This window comes from Lepeophtheirus salmonis, chromosome 1, assembly GCF_016086655.4.
Source record: "Lepeophtheirus salmonis chromosome 1, UVic_Lsal_1.4, whole genome shotgun sequence".
Lineage (NCBI taxonomy): Eukaryota > Metazoa > Arthropoda > Copepoda > Siphonostomatoida > Caligidae > Lepeophtheirus > Lepeophtheirus salmonis.
The window spans coordinates 2,250,485-2,264,270 of record NC_052131.2 but is presented as its reverse complement, the minus strand read 5'-3'; the positions used below and the strand labels follow the sequence as shown (position 1 = coordinate 2,264,270).

Genomic DNA, 13,786 nt, shown 5'->3' with positions numbered 1-13,786 from the left:
TTTGCGAAGTTATTTCCTTATTATTAAAAGGTTGCAATAACTGATTTTCAACTATCCATTGTGGTTGTCTCAAATTTGAAGATAGAAATAGAAAGTACGACGTGCGTGCAAACTTATGCAATGTATCCATTGTTCTTGATTAAAAATAAGTGTTGCTCTACGTCTCCTGTTTCCTCACTGTTAACTTCTAAGAATTGATTGACAACCCAGTCTTGTACTATTATCTACAAAAGATCCTGATATCGTTCAGATATGTATGTATCTTTGCAACTCCTTCAGGAGAGCACAATACACTTGAAGGTGATAATCTGGGATGTTATTTTCTTTATCATATTCACAGCAGCTTAGAAACTGGTAAAATTATTGGCGGGCTAAATTTCGTTTGAATAAATTACACTTAGATTGGAAGGTAGAGTTAACCAATCTAACTTATAAATAATTTGTATAATTTCCTTACAACTGCAAATTAATTCATTGAATTTTGTGAATATATCTGACAATAAGCTATGTCATCCTTAATGTTTTTTTACATCATCACAAAGTCCAGTTTGAGTTGAAAAAAGAAGTTTCCCTTTGATAACCATGTAACTCCTGTGTGTAGGAATAAACGTTAAAACTCTTCATTATTATCAATGCCAAGCTGTCAAAATAGTCTGGAATTGAGGGAATGTGCCTGGATCTTATTTACTACTTTGATAACAGTATTAATTGATTTGTGAAGTGTACAACTAAGATTTTTATGCTACCAGATGCTTCTTGTGGATTACACAAAACACTTAAAATGCACCAGGTACGGCTTTTCAAGAAACTGATGATGTAAGTAGGATGTTGCTCTCTTGGAAAAAATTATCAATTATATCAAATACCAACTCTCTCTTAGTACTTTTTATTATAAGATTTCTTACAAATATCATTTCTTGAACCAACTCTTCATCTTTGACAAAAACAAACATAAGCAAGAAGCTTTATTTCCTAGTGAAATACACTCATCTAACTGCAAGCTAAATTATGTTCCAGTAAGAATGCTGCACAATTTATTTTCTATGTTTTGAAGCATTTAATCTATTCTTCCTTGAACTGAGCTATTAATGAAATTTGACCTGGTTACTTATGTACAACTGTGTGCATAATCTTTCTTACTGCCTAATCGTGTAAGCCTTACCAGATCTAGCAATCAGCAAAGATATGTTGTAGGAAGCACGCCAACCGTTAGTTAATGGATTTGAACTGATTAAAACTATATTTCCAAAAGTTTTTCATGCCTTGATCTTTTCTCGAAGTAGCAGACAATAGGTGTCATATCTCTCAGGGACTTAAGGTTTCAATAGTTAAAGAAATACAATATTAATAATGTAAAAAATATCTTAATACAGTTTTATAATTACTGGACGTCCTTTAACTTCTTGTTTGATGTTTTAGGGTACAAAATTTGCGTTTTAGTTTATGGATCTTACCTTTTTTGTAATCCCATGTTTTTAACTAAAGTATAAGTATTTATTTCTAAGTAGTCTGCTCGTATTTGAGAGTAATAGTATACTAAGTATAGAATAAAATATAAAATCATCAATAATGAATCATACGATCTTGATATTACGTCCTTATATCCTATTAACTAGAAAATATTCGACATACTCATTGCTGCTACCGTGTGATCACATTTTTTTAATTTTGTAGATCAATTTGTTTGTTTTACGTAATAATATGTTATCGCAACTTTTTTGCTCTACGGCCTCCCAATCGCCCCTTTTCGAATACCCCCCTACATCAAAGCACCACCTCCAGGGGAGGGTATTGTCCATTTTTGGAAACACTTCTCTAGACCAAAGGTCACCAACCTTGTAACAATGTCTGAGCAAAAGTAAAAAATGTGCTACCATATTTGTCCATTTTCAAAAAACACTCAAACGACTATTACATAGCAACTATGCGTCCAAAATGGCTAAAAATTTCGTGAGTAACTGTGAACAGATGTTAGATAGATACATAGCTAATTTTATTTACGAGTGCTTCCATTTTCGTATTCAGGTCGGAAACGAGGACCATCATCGTATACCATTAGTAACTTGAATATGCCCAATCCAAGCACCGCCGGCAGAATGTATTTGTAATTGGGATGATGCAAATGATATAATTATGACGTATCTGGGGTACCTGCATGAGTTTTTGGGGATCGTAACTAGGATTTTTTAAAAGGAGATTAAACTTTTTGACAAAAAAAATTGTAAAATTTGTCAGAGTAATTTAGAAGAATAGCCTTTTTTCAAAAAAGAAAAATAATAAAAAAATGAAAAAATTCAAAATATTTTTAAATTGGAAATTAGTTAGGCAGAAAGAGATTTTTTTATAATTATTACTAAATTTTTTTTTGAAAAATTGTGAGGCCAATGGCATCTATGGTTGCGACACTGCTGCATCCAAGCCACTTTAAAATTTCAACACATGATTATGACTCATTGAGGCTATAAAAACTTCATTCTAAGAAATAATCTAATGAGATTCTAGACAAGAACCTAACCCAACCTACTTACCTACAAATAATAAACAAGTTTCCTAGTTTCATCAAAATTACAACTGTTACCCTTAAAACTTTATTATTCAAGTGGGGCATAGAATTTAGAGCAGGGGTCACCAACCCTATGCCTTGGACATCTGGTCGTCCGTTGACTTCTTCTTAGTCGGTCGCTGGGCGTGTTCTAAAAATATTGTACGCTATTGATTTTTTTGAGCTGGTTATATTCAAGCCTTTTGGGAATACTAAAGTCACCCCCAACTTATAAATGGTTGGTCACCCCTGGCCTAGAGGAAGTATCATAATGACAAAAAAAATATGGACATAAACTAAAAATACCTATTATTTAAATATAATATTATGATTCAATATATTTGCATCACTAACTACAATATGATTTTTTGTTATAAAAAATTGTAAAATAACAAAATTACCTAATTTTAAAACCGTATTACTAGGGCGTCCGTCGGAGGGTAGGAAAGAGAGTGTAGTTTTTTTTTTTTTTCCCCCCCAAAAAAAAAATAAAGTAATTTTGTACTATATACTAGAAAATTTAATATTTGAAATCTAATTTAATTTAAAAAAATTTAGATTTCTGTAAATAGGATTTTTAAATTGGATTGTTGAAATTTTTCTTTAAAAAATGTAGTATTTCAAAAATTGTTTCAAAAAATTTTATTGTATAAATTTACGTTATGAAAAAAAAAATTCAAAAAATGTTATATTATAAATTTAAGCTTTGGAATTTTTTTCCAAAAAAATTTCAAAAAAATATAACACTTTCTAGATAAATGTGAATTTTTGAAAAAATTTATAGATTATTTATTTAATGTTGATTTTTCTTTCAAAAATATACTATTTAAAATTGAAATTTTTGATTTTTTTTCTAAAAAAATTAAATTTTAATGAATAATTGTGGAGTTTTGAAATTTTTTAAATTAAAAAAAAAATTATGTGAATTTAATTTTGTCATTGTTTTTAGAAGAATTTATATTTGAAATTTAAATTTTTAAATTGTTTTCCAAGAAATTTAATTATTTGTAAAGAGCCGTGGAGTTTTGAAATTTTATCCAAAAAATTACATTTTTTTTAATACCTGTGGTTTTTTTAATTTATTTTCTAAAAAATATAAAAGTTGAAATTTTTTCCAAAAAAATTAACTTTTCAAATTTTTTTCTGCAATGTTTAATTTTTCATTTTTTTTTTTCAAAACCAACCCTCCCCCAAAATGTAATCGTACGGACGCCCTTGATTACAGCACTCATTGGCAGATTCTAGTTGTCGTCTAAATACATATTCCATCTAATAATGACAAAACAATCTCTATGGCTAAATATGTATATAGCTATGTATACATGACTTAACCTAAGCTGTCATAAGATATGATAAAAAAATCATATAATATGTTCATATATAGGCTGTACATATGTATGTAAATAATACATTAAGGTAGCGTTTGAACTACTATTAAAAAACATACATAGGCACAATGCTTTTTATCTTTGGTTAAAGAGATTTGAAACGACATTTTCGTTTTCTTAATAATTCAATTATGTACTTTTATATCATATCATTTATGTATATAAATATGATGGCTTATGAATTCATAAAATCTACATACATGAATGTATATGAACCAACTATAAATAATCATCATTTAAGTATATATATATAACTTACAACCCCATATATGTTTCTATTATAAATTGTTAAAAGGACAGGAACTAACCCTTTATGTAAAAAGGTACATACATAGATAAGAATTCAGTTTCTTCTTCTTTATTTTTGTTATTTTTTTGTGGTATCTAAGTAATAAAAATTCACAGTGGGATTCCAGTTATAACTATATATATATATATATATATATATTATACATATATTGTACTTGACTGTGATTAAATAGTGTGTTTGTGTATTCGTCTCAAGATGGTCAAACGCATTCAAGTCGTCCCTCCTCAATGACAAATCCCTTTTTGTTTAATTAAATAACCCAAGCAATGTCTGGTGAGAAGTATAGATATAAAGTTAAACAAATTCCACATGACTCTGTAGGTTCTTTCTTCGTAATAAAATCAAGTACACTTGATATTGGATTTTTGAAGGGAGAATTAATGGAGCATTAAGAATGGGTAGTACTCGTTCTCGGATCATCAAAGTAAAAACTACCTGCGTATTACTACCAAAAACAGGAGCCTATCAGAAATGACCAATGAGGGTACTGGATGCCCGAATCGAGTCTCATTTATTTGCTCACAAGTCCTTACAAATTTACAAATATCGAGCCCAGTTCGAGTTCTTGAATGTCTTTTGAGTGCATTTAATGATAATTTATGCTTCATAGTGATAAGAGTTATCTTGAGTTCAGTATAAAATAATTTTCTAGTTTAAGTCGAGTCGCAAGTCTTTGATTGTGAGGTCCAGTCTAGTCAAAAGTACTCAAAATATGGACTCAAGTTCTAGTTGAGTCGCAAATCTCGAGTCCAAGTCTCCAGCTCTGGTAGTTACTCTTTGACTTGTACAATTTAAAAATATATTTGGAGCTTTATTGAATTTGCAAGTACCCGTTTTTACCAAGGTATTTGTCATACATCCATGACTATTGGCGGTTAATTTCGGGAGTTTCCCTTTTTTATGAGTATACTTATGTACAAGGGATGGCTGAAGAAACGAAATATTGTACATATTTTTTTGTAACGTGATCTTTTGTCTTGAAAATTCAACAAGAAATGCTTATAATTACGTCATATCAAATTATAATTTACTTGTTTGGTGCCGTCCCATTCATCACCAGGGAAAACTGAAACAACTTACAAATGGAATATAATCAGTTTTATAAAAATGACTTCATTTATGGATGATAACATAATCAAGCAATTTTGATTACTTTTGTCTTTTGAAAAATCTTAAGGCAATGACCCTCTTGTAGAGACTGTGTTCAACACTCATCAGTAACTTAAGTTGATATTCTGTAATCCGGAATGTTTTTTTTTCAATAAATCCATATATCCACATATTACTCAAGGTTATAAAAATACTCAATTCTGCCTGATTCCGATGTTTAATTGGCTGTGTCTACTCGGTTTGAAATAAAATAAAATATATATATACCCGAAAGCACATAATCCTTAATGTACATAACTTTTGCATATATCCTCATCATTTCTCTTCATAATTATTTATCGAAGTAATTGGGGTTTTCTATCCATAAAATCATCCTTCAGTGTTTTTTGGTAAACCAATTCATAAATTTCGGGATCCCAGAAGATTGGGGAATAAAATAGTTAATAATATAGTTTGTGCAGTTTACGTAATTGATTTTATATTTTCAGAAGACTAAATACATTTAAAACTCGTTCTAAAATAACCAAAGATTAAAAGTTTATGTTTTTTTACATAAAAAGTTGAAGTTATTCAACTATTCCTTTGTAAATTTAATAAATAGATGCATTACAAGCCATAATTTTTATCGATGCACAAGTGAACTTTCAATCTTTATTCTACTTTGTTTCATTTTTATGACGTAATGGATGTTTATATTATGAAATAATGTAATCTGAAATTGAATTTAATAAATAAAAAACTATTTTAAAAAACTGTCAATAAACAAAATGTATAAGGTTTAAAAAAATAATTAGTTTAGGTTAATTTCTGATTATGATTCTTTTAGAATAAACTGGCTCAGTTTTTTTATTTTTAATCAGTATTTTCATGACGTAATTATATTGATTCAAATTACAAATTTAGTATTGTGCCGTTTTAAAACTGGTGCTCCTGACAATGTTACAAACACAAGGTTAGGCAGCAAGATAATGGTTTAGCAAGCACAGCAGATTTATTAAACAAATATATCTCTTTTTCTATTTCTGGTGACGTCATTGGAACGAGTCTTGGTTCTTGATACTACATAAATTTTAGAAGTAAAAATCTAAATGAATGATATAACTATCATAGAAATGATTATTCTATATTTCTTAAGCGATGTTTTACCAAATATAATGCCAAAAGTAAGTCTTTAAATTTAATAAATTTTAATAAAACACTAATGTCTGTTAATTTATGAAATTTAAAAGTTTACTCTTGGCCTTATATTTACTATTTAGTATGTAGTTGTATTAAAATCAAAACACAACCCCATGACGTCACCAGAAATAGAAAGAAAGAGATTTATTTAATAAATCTGCTGTGCTTGCCTATCCATTTTTTTTTTTTGTTGCTTATCCTTGGACCAGTAACATTGATATTCTGGTATCACTATACTCCAGCCCCAGGGATAAATTAGAAGTATTTTTATTCTTGGAAGTTTATTGTAGGTGTAAAAAAAAAAAACGAGAAAACTGGATTCTAAGATCACAAAGGAGAAACCCAACTATATATCTACAAGATACCCTTTATCTAAACAAGCCCTCCTTAAATTCAAAGCATGTTCTTCCATTGTTTTACGACGTGATGAGTATTGAATATTCTAATTTACCTTCTTTATATCTTTTTATTGTTTCTTTAATAAATTTATATCTAAATTTATTAATAGATGTCTTGAGTTTACACGATTAGAATACATACACATTGTTTGTGTACTGAATGAAAAGTAGTTTTTAGCTAGAAGCTTCACAAAAGCTAAGCCATTATAATAAAAGTCATTGAGTAATTAAGTAGGGTCCACTACATTACATTTATATCAAAGACAAATATTTCATTATGAGTCATAAAAGATGACGTTTAAAGCAAAAAAATTATTTCTTGTTCGTTGAATAACTGATGATTTTGATAGATTCACTAAAAAAAAAGAAGACTTGATGACTCATGTTTTTATGCATATGCTGTTTATATCTCCAATCATAACTGTTATGTACAGATATGATTGGAGATATAAACTTCCTCCCTCAATATTTTGACTATGAACGTCAAACCTAGTCTAAACAATAGACTAGCAAGGCATTTATTATTTTTGTCAGTTGGTATCTCCTTTTCTAAGTTTTTTTTTCGCTCTATTTTTAACTAAAAGTTGATATTTAACTGATAATTTTAACTAATATATATTTTGCATATATACTTAAATAAATATATTAGGGGAAGCTGGGGGTAGTTACAATTCTATCAACAGTTAGAAAAATAATCAATAACATATCAACTATTAGGATAAATAATTGTAGTATTACAAAAAAATGATCTTAAAAAAAAATAACCCATCAAATACAGTTTAAATCCAAAATTAATTACTTTTTTAATGATAATTTGCACTATATTATACAATTGTGACTTTTTCATGTAGCAACTGTTACCATTCTACTATATTAATTATCTTTTATCTGCTGGATGACTCAGAGCCTATAATTTTAAAGGTGCTGTCCAGAAATATATCCACCGATTATAGACTGAATGAAAATAATCTGGAATTGGCCAAAGTGTGCCGAATATTACGGATATTTTTTCCCAAAAAGAAATTATCAAGAAACTAAATGAATAATAATTTTCTATAAATAAATAAATTAAAAGTAATTACTAGATGTAGTAGAAGTCGTCAATTGTTTAGCCTTCTTTCCTCCCACACTTTTAATTAATAAAATGTTAGGCACTCATAATTAATCAACGTAATTTAAGACTGTAATATTGCCTTTCAGTGTAATTTTCTCGGTTTTTTTTGTAACAACAATACTTTATTATACATTGTTGAAAGACTACAGGCTTATAGAGGATCCCAAGCATGGGCATTCAGCCATCAACAGAAATTAAATAAAAATTGCTATATATCCCAATGAATCTAGTCCCCAAATAATCGAGAGACATATAATTATAGAATGTCCCAAAATCATGGCATATTTTAACAGCTTGTTGATGAGGATAATTATTGCATGGCTCATAGTGGCCATTTTGTGTAATTTTTATTACTGGATTTTCAAAAGTTGCTTTTTTATATTCAATTACACCAACCTAACATGTGTCTAACTCATTTATTATTTTATTTAAAAATTAACCAAAAATCTTGGATTTTTTTTTACATCTAAGAGGTCAATGGTCAAACTATTTTATATTATATGAATAAAATTAAAATTCGGCGTTTTTTGTTCCTCATTTGTTATTTGAATTAAATACGTAGGTACCTACAAGGGATGATTTTCAATTTAGAAAAAGTTACAGTAAATGCCTTTTTTTTCTAAGTAAGTATAACATGATTATTATGAGTACAATTTAGTATTGAATACAAACTTCATTATGTATAACTATAAATTTTTTCAATAAAAGCTCTTTGAGGAAAGGATCATCATGTTTAAGCTAATGAGCTAAGAAAAATCGTGAGATTGAACTATTTTAGTGTTTTTTTCTATAGAAAATGTAAATTTAATGTCTATAATTTAATTTTTTTAATATTTATTTGTGAGTTATACAATATTATATATATATAGTAAAGTCTTGAGTAGTAGTCAAAATATATTACTCCAATAAATAAAAGTTTTTTGGGAGCTCTTTGTAAAAAAAGTAAAGAAAAATATACAAAAATACTTTTGTAAAATAATAATGGAACGGAATTACTTGACTAGGCCAAGACAAAAAAATCTTTGTTTGCTTTGTATATCCATTTGTTTTTAACTTTGTTTAACCACCAAAAGGAACTTGAATAGTTCTCTTGTTTTTACCACCCCACAACGTTGGGGGAGATATTTATCAGTAAAGCATATACCTACACGTACGTAGCTATTTGAATAGAGGGGGAAAATCCTCACTTAACCCTATCTAGGTTTTGACCAATAACTAATTTATATTTTATTGTCTAGACACAAGAGAAATAAGTACTACCTACAATGTGAGTGGAGTGGTAACGACAGTCTTTAACCCTATCAAAAATTGTAATCTGATAAAAATTAAGCTACGGGTTAAACACACATTCATTGATACCCATACCTGTATATAACTTTAACTATATAGTATAAAAAATCCCCCAAAACACTAACCGTCTCTCATTAAAACAAAGTACATGTATATTATTTAAGAATACAACATATTAATCAATTTTCTTTAACGCTGAAAGAGGCGTGGGATTGAGACAAAAGGGCTCTGTGTACCTAAGATCACATCTTAGTTATTATCTGTATAAATAAAGCAAAGTTTATCTGTATGTACGTATGAAAAACAGTGACCACTGTATATAGTGCTGCCTGATGCATATAACGTACGAGGTTAGTTAGAAAAGCTTATGCAAAGTCAGTGCGAAGTCTGGGAGATCACACTACTGACGGGTATAGAGGTTATGTTTAGTTGGAAGCATTTTTAGAAGAACACACATCAACTTTCAGCTAGGTCAGTATATTTCTTTCTGTTTAAGATTCGTTTGAATCAAGGAATTGGAGGGATTTTCAAAAAATGTACGAAAAAGAATTTCTTTTGTTGATTAAACATTACCTTATTAAAGACAAAACGCATCCGGAGACTAAAAAGAAGCTTGATAAACATTATGGAGACACTGCAACTTCAAAATTTTCGGAGTGACCGTATGGAGATAAGTGACACTGAACGCTCTGGACGCCCTCTTGAGGTTACTACTCGAGAAATGATTGATAAAATCAATGATATGGTAATGGATGACAGAAGAGTGAATGCGCGTAAGATTTCTGTAGCTGTGGGCATCTCGAGTTGTAACCCTATGTGCATTAATTTATTTGCATTTTGGGCTTTTATATAAATATTCAGTTATCCTCCTCAAAGAGAGGATTGAGTGTGAGTATTGGACGAGGAAGAGAAAAAGAAGAAGAGGAAAGGATGAATCCATGAATTATGAAGGGAAATATACATGGTTATTCAAAAATAAATTAAATCTATCTTACCACCAAACCTAATTAGATTTTTTTTAAATCTGTTTTTTCCCTCTAAATATAAATGGGAATCCAGTAGAATTTATTTTCAATATATTTACTTTCATTGAAAGTTTTTTTAAATTGACCATGCCTAAGATAGTGGACCCCTCAGTGCTCATTAAGGATCTCGGTGGCACCAATATTTGGACTTCTATGTAAAGTATTTGCTATACAAGCTTTACAACTTTAGCGCTAGGGCCAACAAAAAGTGTGTCCTAGAACAGCATGGACAGTACATCAGGTGCAAAAAGAATGTAGATTTAAACACCAAGGGAGACAAAGGGATGATGTGAGCACATTCTGCACAGAATGTGCTCACATCATCCCTTTCAACGATAATAACGATGGTGTCTTCAATACTGACCTTCTGAAGGCTTTTGTCTCTACTAATATCCTCCTTGCCAAGATCAACAACAGGGAGTTCAAAGACTTCTTGGAGAAGTACTCTAAGAAGACGATAAGTGTATAAGCTAGCCATGTCTACATCATCACAGAGAAGAAAGTACTGTAGCGAGCCAGATATATTCTGCTATATTTGTGGATGTTTCACTTTATCACCTCAAAGACGGAACATAACTCCCTTCGTCAAGAGTGTTTACCTTGCTTATTTTAATGTACCTCTTGGAAACCAAGACAAAAATGGGCACCCCACATAGTATGTACGACTTGTCTCGAAACTTTGAGATCATGGTCTCAAGGAAAAAGTGCAAAGTTCAAATTTGTCTTTTTTTCTTTCGTAAATGAAGGGTTTTGAGATTGTGTTGTAGTATTTTTTCATCACCCCGTTGTTTAAAAACTTGATGTGAAAGGCAAAAATTAATGACGATTAAGCTTTTTTTCACCCACTTTTTTTATAACCCTCCGGGAATTCTGGTGTGAACCCCAGAGATACCTTTTGTGGGTTCTCATAGACTTGAGGGGATGGGTCGGTTGAGTTTTCTTTAACTCCTCCGGGTTCAGTTTGGGCTTTTCGAGAGAGCTTTTCATCCTCTCCAACGTTTCGGACTTGCTGTCGGCCTAGAAGGTGGGCATGGAGACGCCTTACTGCTAGGAGTACGCGAATGAAAATTCGTCGAACATGTTCAAGTGTCCTTTTCTCAACTTGTACGTAAGCTAGAGATCTCAGCTTTGTTGTGTTTTGTAACTAATTGCTTATACTTTAATATATAAAATATGAATTTATTTAAATCAAACAACCTTCATTAATTATTGAATTAGTAAGATTTCAATGGACGACCCAGTACATATTTAATCATTTGAAAATATGTGCATTATAGATAGATATAAATATGTATCAACTCCGTCTCAACATCCCTTGCTTACATATACACTTTAAATATGATTTCGACTTTTGAATCAGCAAACAATAATAAGGAAATGCAAAAATGCTACGTTTTATTAATATCAATATTGTTTCTTTATAATATTATAACATAAAAATGTTTAAGCATACCTACCTACTTTTTATTTCACCCAAGATTGTAAACAGGGATTTACACGACTATCATAGCCGTGTTTAATTCTTTTTCTCAAGGCCCTCTTTTAGATGTTGTAAAACAATAAATATTTGTGCCGTATTTTTATTACAGATATATCTTCTTGGAACCTTTTTATATATAAAAAATGTTTCTCAGGCGTTTTTCTTATATATACCTCTATGCGTATACTAAATGCTTAAGATCAGACAAGAGTAACCTTTTTGAAAGGAGAAAAAATTTACATAAAGTATTATTTAAAGAAAAAAGTTGATACCTACCCAAAAATTACCTTGAGAAGGGATTTTGAACTATAAAGCAAGTGGGCAAATAAACAATAAAACTACCTCTTGATTACACTTATCATTTGAACAAATATGTACATACCTTTGTTTTTACTAAGGGAAAAGTGACCAAAAAATTATTTTTTTCTATAGAAATCTTAAATATACTTAAAAGAATTATTTTTATGTGCTAAAATATAAAATAATAATATTTGACATTACTTAAACAGAAACAAAAATATTCGTGGAATTAACGGCACATTTGAATCAATTAAGCCTACATCTTTAGAATAAGAAATATATATTGGCAATATATTTATTTGTCTTGATACTCAGAACTTGTTCTATTGATAAAAGGGTTTATTGATCAAGCTTTCTAAATGCACATTTTAAGAATAAATAGGTTGTGATATAATTAATTAAATACTATCGATGTATGTATTTATTTTGAAACACTTAATAGAATAATTATTGTATTTTGGTTCTTCTAAAATGGTGTATTTGATCACAAGGATTAGGATTTATTTATTATTGACGCGTATATAAATAAATGCCTTTGCCATTTGCTATTAACATCGTCAATTATTGCCTTTCTTGATAGTAATGATTTCCCGGATTATCTTGGGATACCGAGATTACCTTCATTTTCTCCTAAAATCCCGGGGTAAAAAAAACATCTGAAATAAAAAATCTCAAATTCTTGCATACATAGATTATTATATAATATTATATCAATTACAATGACCTATTTTTTTATGAAGACACAAAAATTATATGTACATACTGGCTGCGTAAAAAAACGTGACCCATCAGGAAAAATCTTTTTATAATCAAATTTATTTTATTTATTTCGACCAGCGGCGATAATCAAAACATACAAAAGTCGACATATATCTAGTGTTTAAAGTAAATATAAATTGGCATTCTAAGTACAAATAATGCATTTAAGATACAAATATTAAATTGTTTAAAATCACGTGACAGTGCACAGAAAAAATTAACGTAATAAAATATACCCTAAATATAAATAGTACCATACATATACATGTCACACGAATAAATCATTTAACTAAAAATCACTTGACGTGAGCCTCACCTTTATGCCTAAAGAATTCTAAAGAATAGTCGATCTGTAATAAAAACTATGCTTAAAAATGTCAATATTTGTTTTTAGGAGATAGATAGTGTTGTTAGCAAAGAGTCTCGTTCCGTGAAAGACGTAGCCTTTATTTTGTATCCAGTATCTCTCAATGAAGAAAAAAAGAAGATAATTAGAGTGAAGAAACAAAGAAATACTCCTATAAATCAATCCGAAACGATAACATATTTGACACTTTCCTCCTTTGCCATTTTCATTATCCATCTTCTTGAATTCTTCCATATTTTAGTTTTGATGGTAATGGATCGAGGCCTGCGCCTTCCAGGCTTCTTTTGACATTTACAAATCTCTTGTATTGGTGAACAACTCTAAAATAAGTAATTTTTGACACATTAACAGTAATTTTATTGAGTATGTCGACGGACCACATATTAATAATAACCGGACGTCCCTAATATTTATTTTTCATCAGTTTGAATTTTTTCACCGTGAAACTATTGTCAAGAATACCTTGATTTTGACGTTAAATAAGCTATTTAAAAGAGTAAAAAGCTCAAAGATATGGGTCACTT

The 13,786-nt window shown here is 29.6% G+C and overlaps 1 protein-coding gene across 2 annotated transcripts in view; it reads left to right on the top strand.

Annotated features, from left to right (window-relative positions):
- Positions 1–13,786, top strand: part of LOC121113815 (uncharacterized) — a 140,198-nt gene that overhangs the window by 82,115 nt on the left and 44,297 nt on the right. The gene's annotated exons all lie outside the window — the stretch shown is intronic.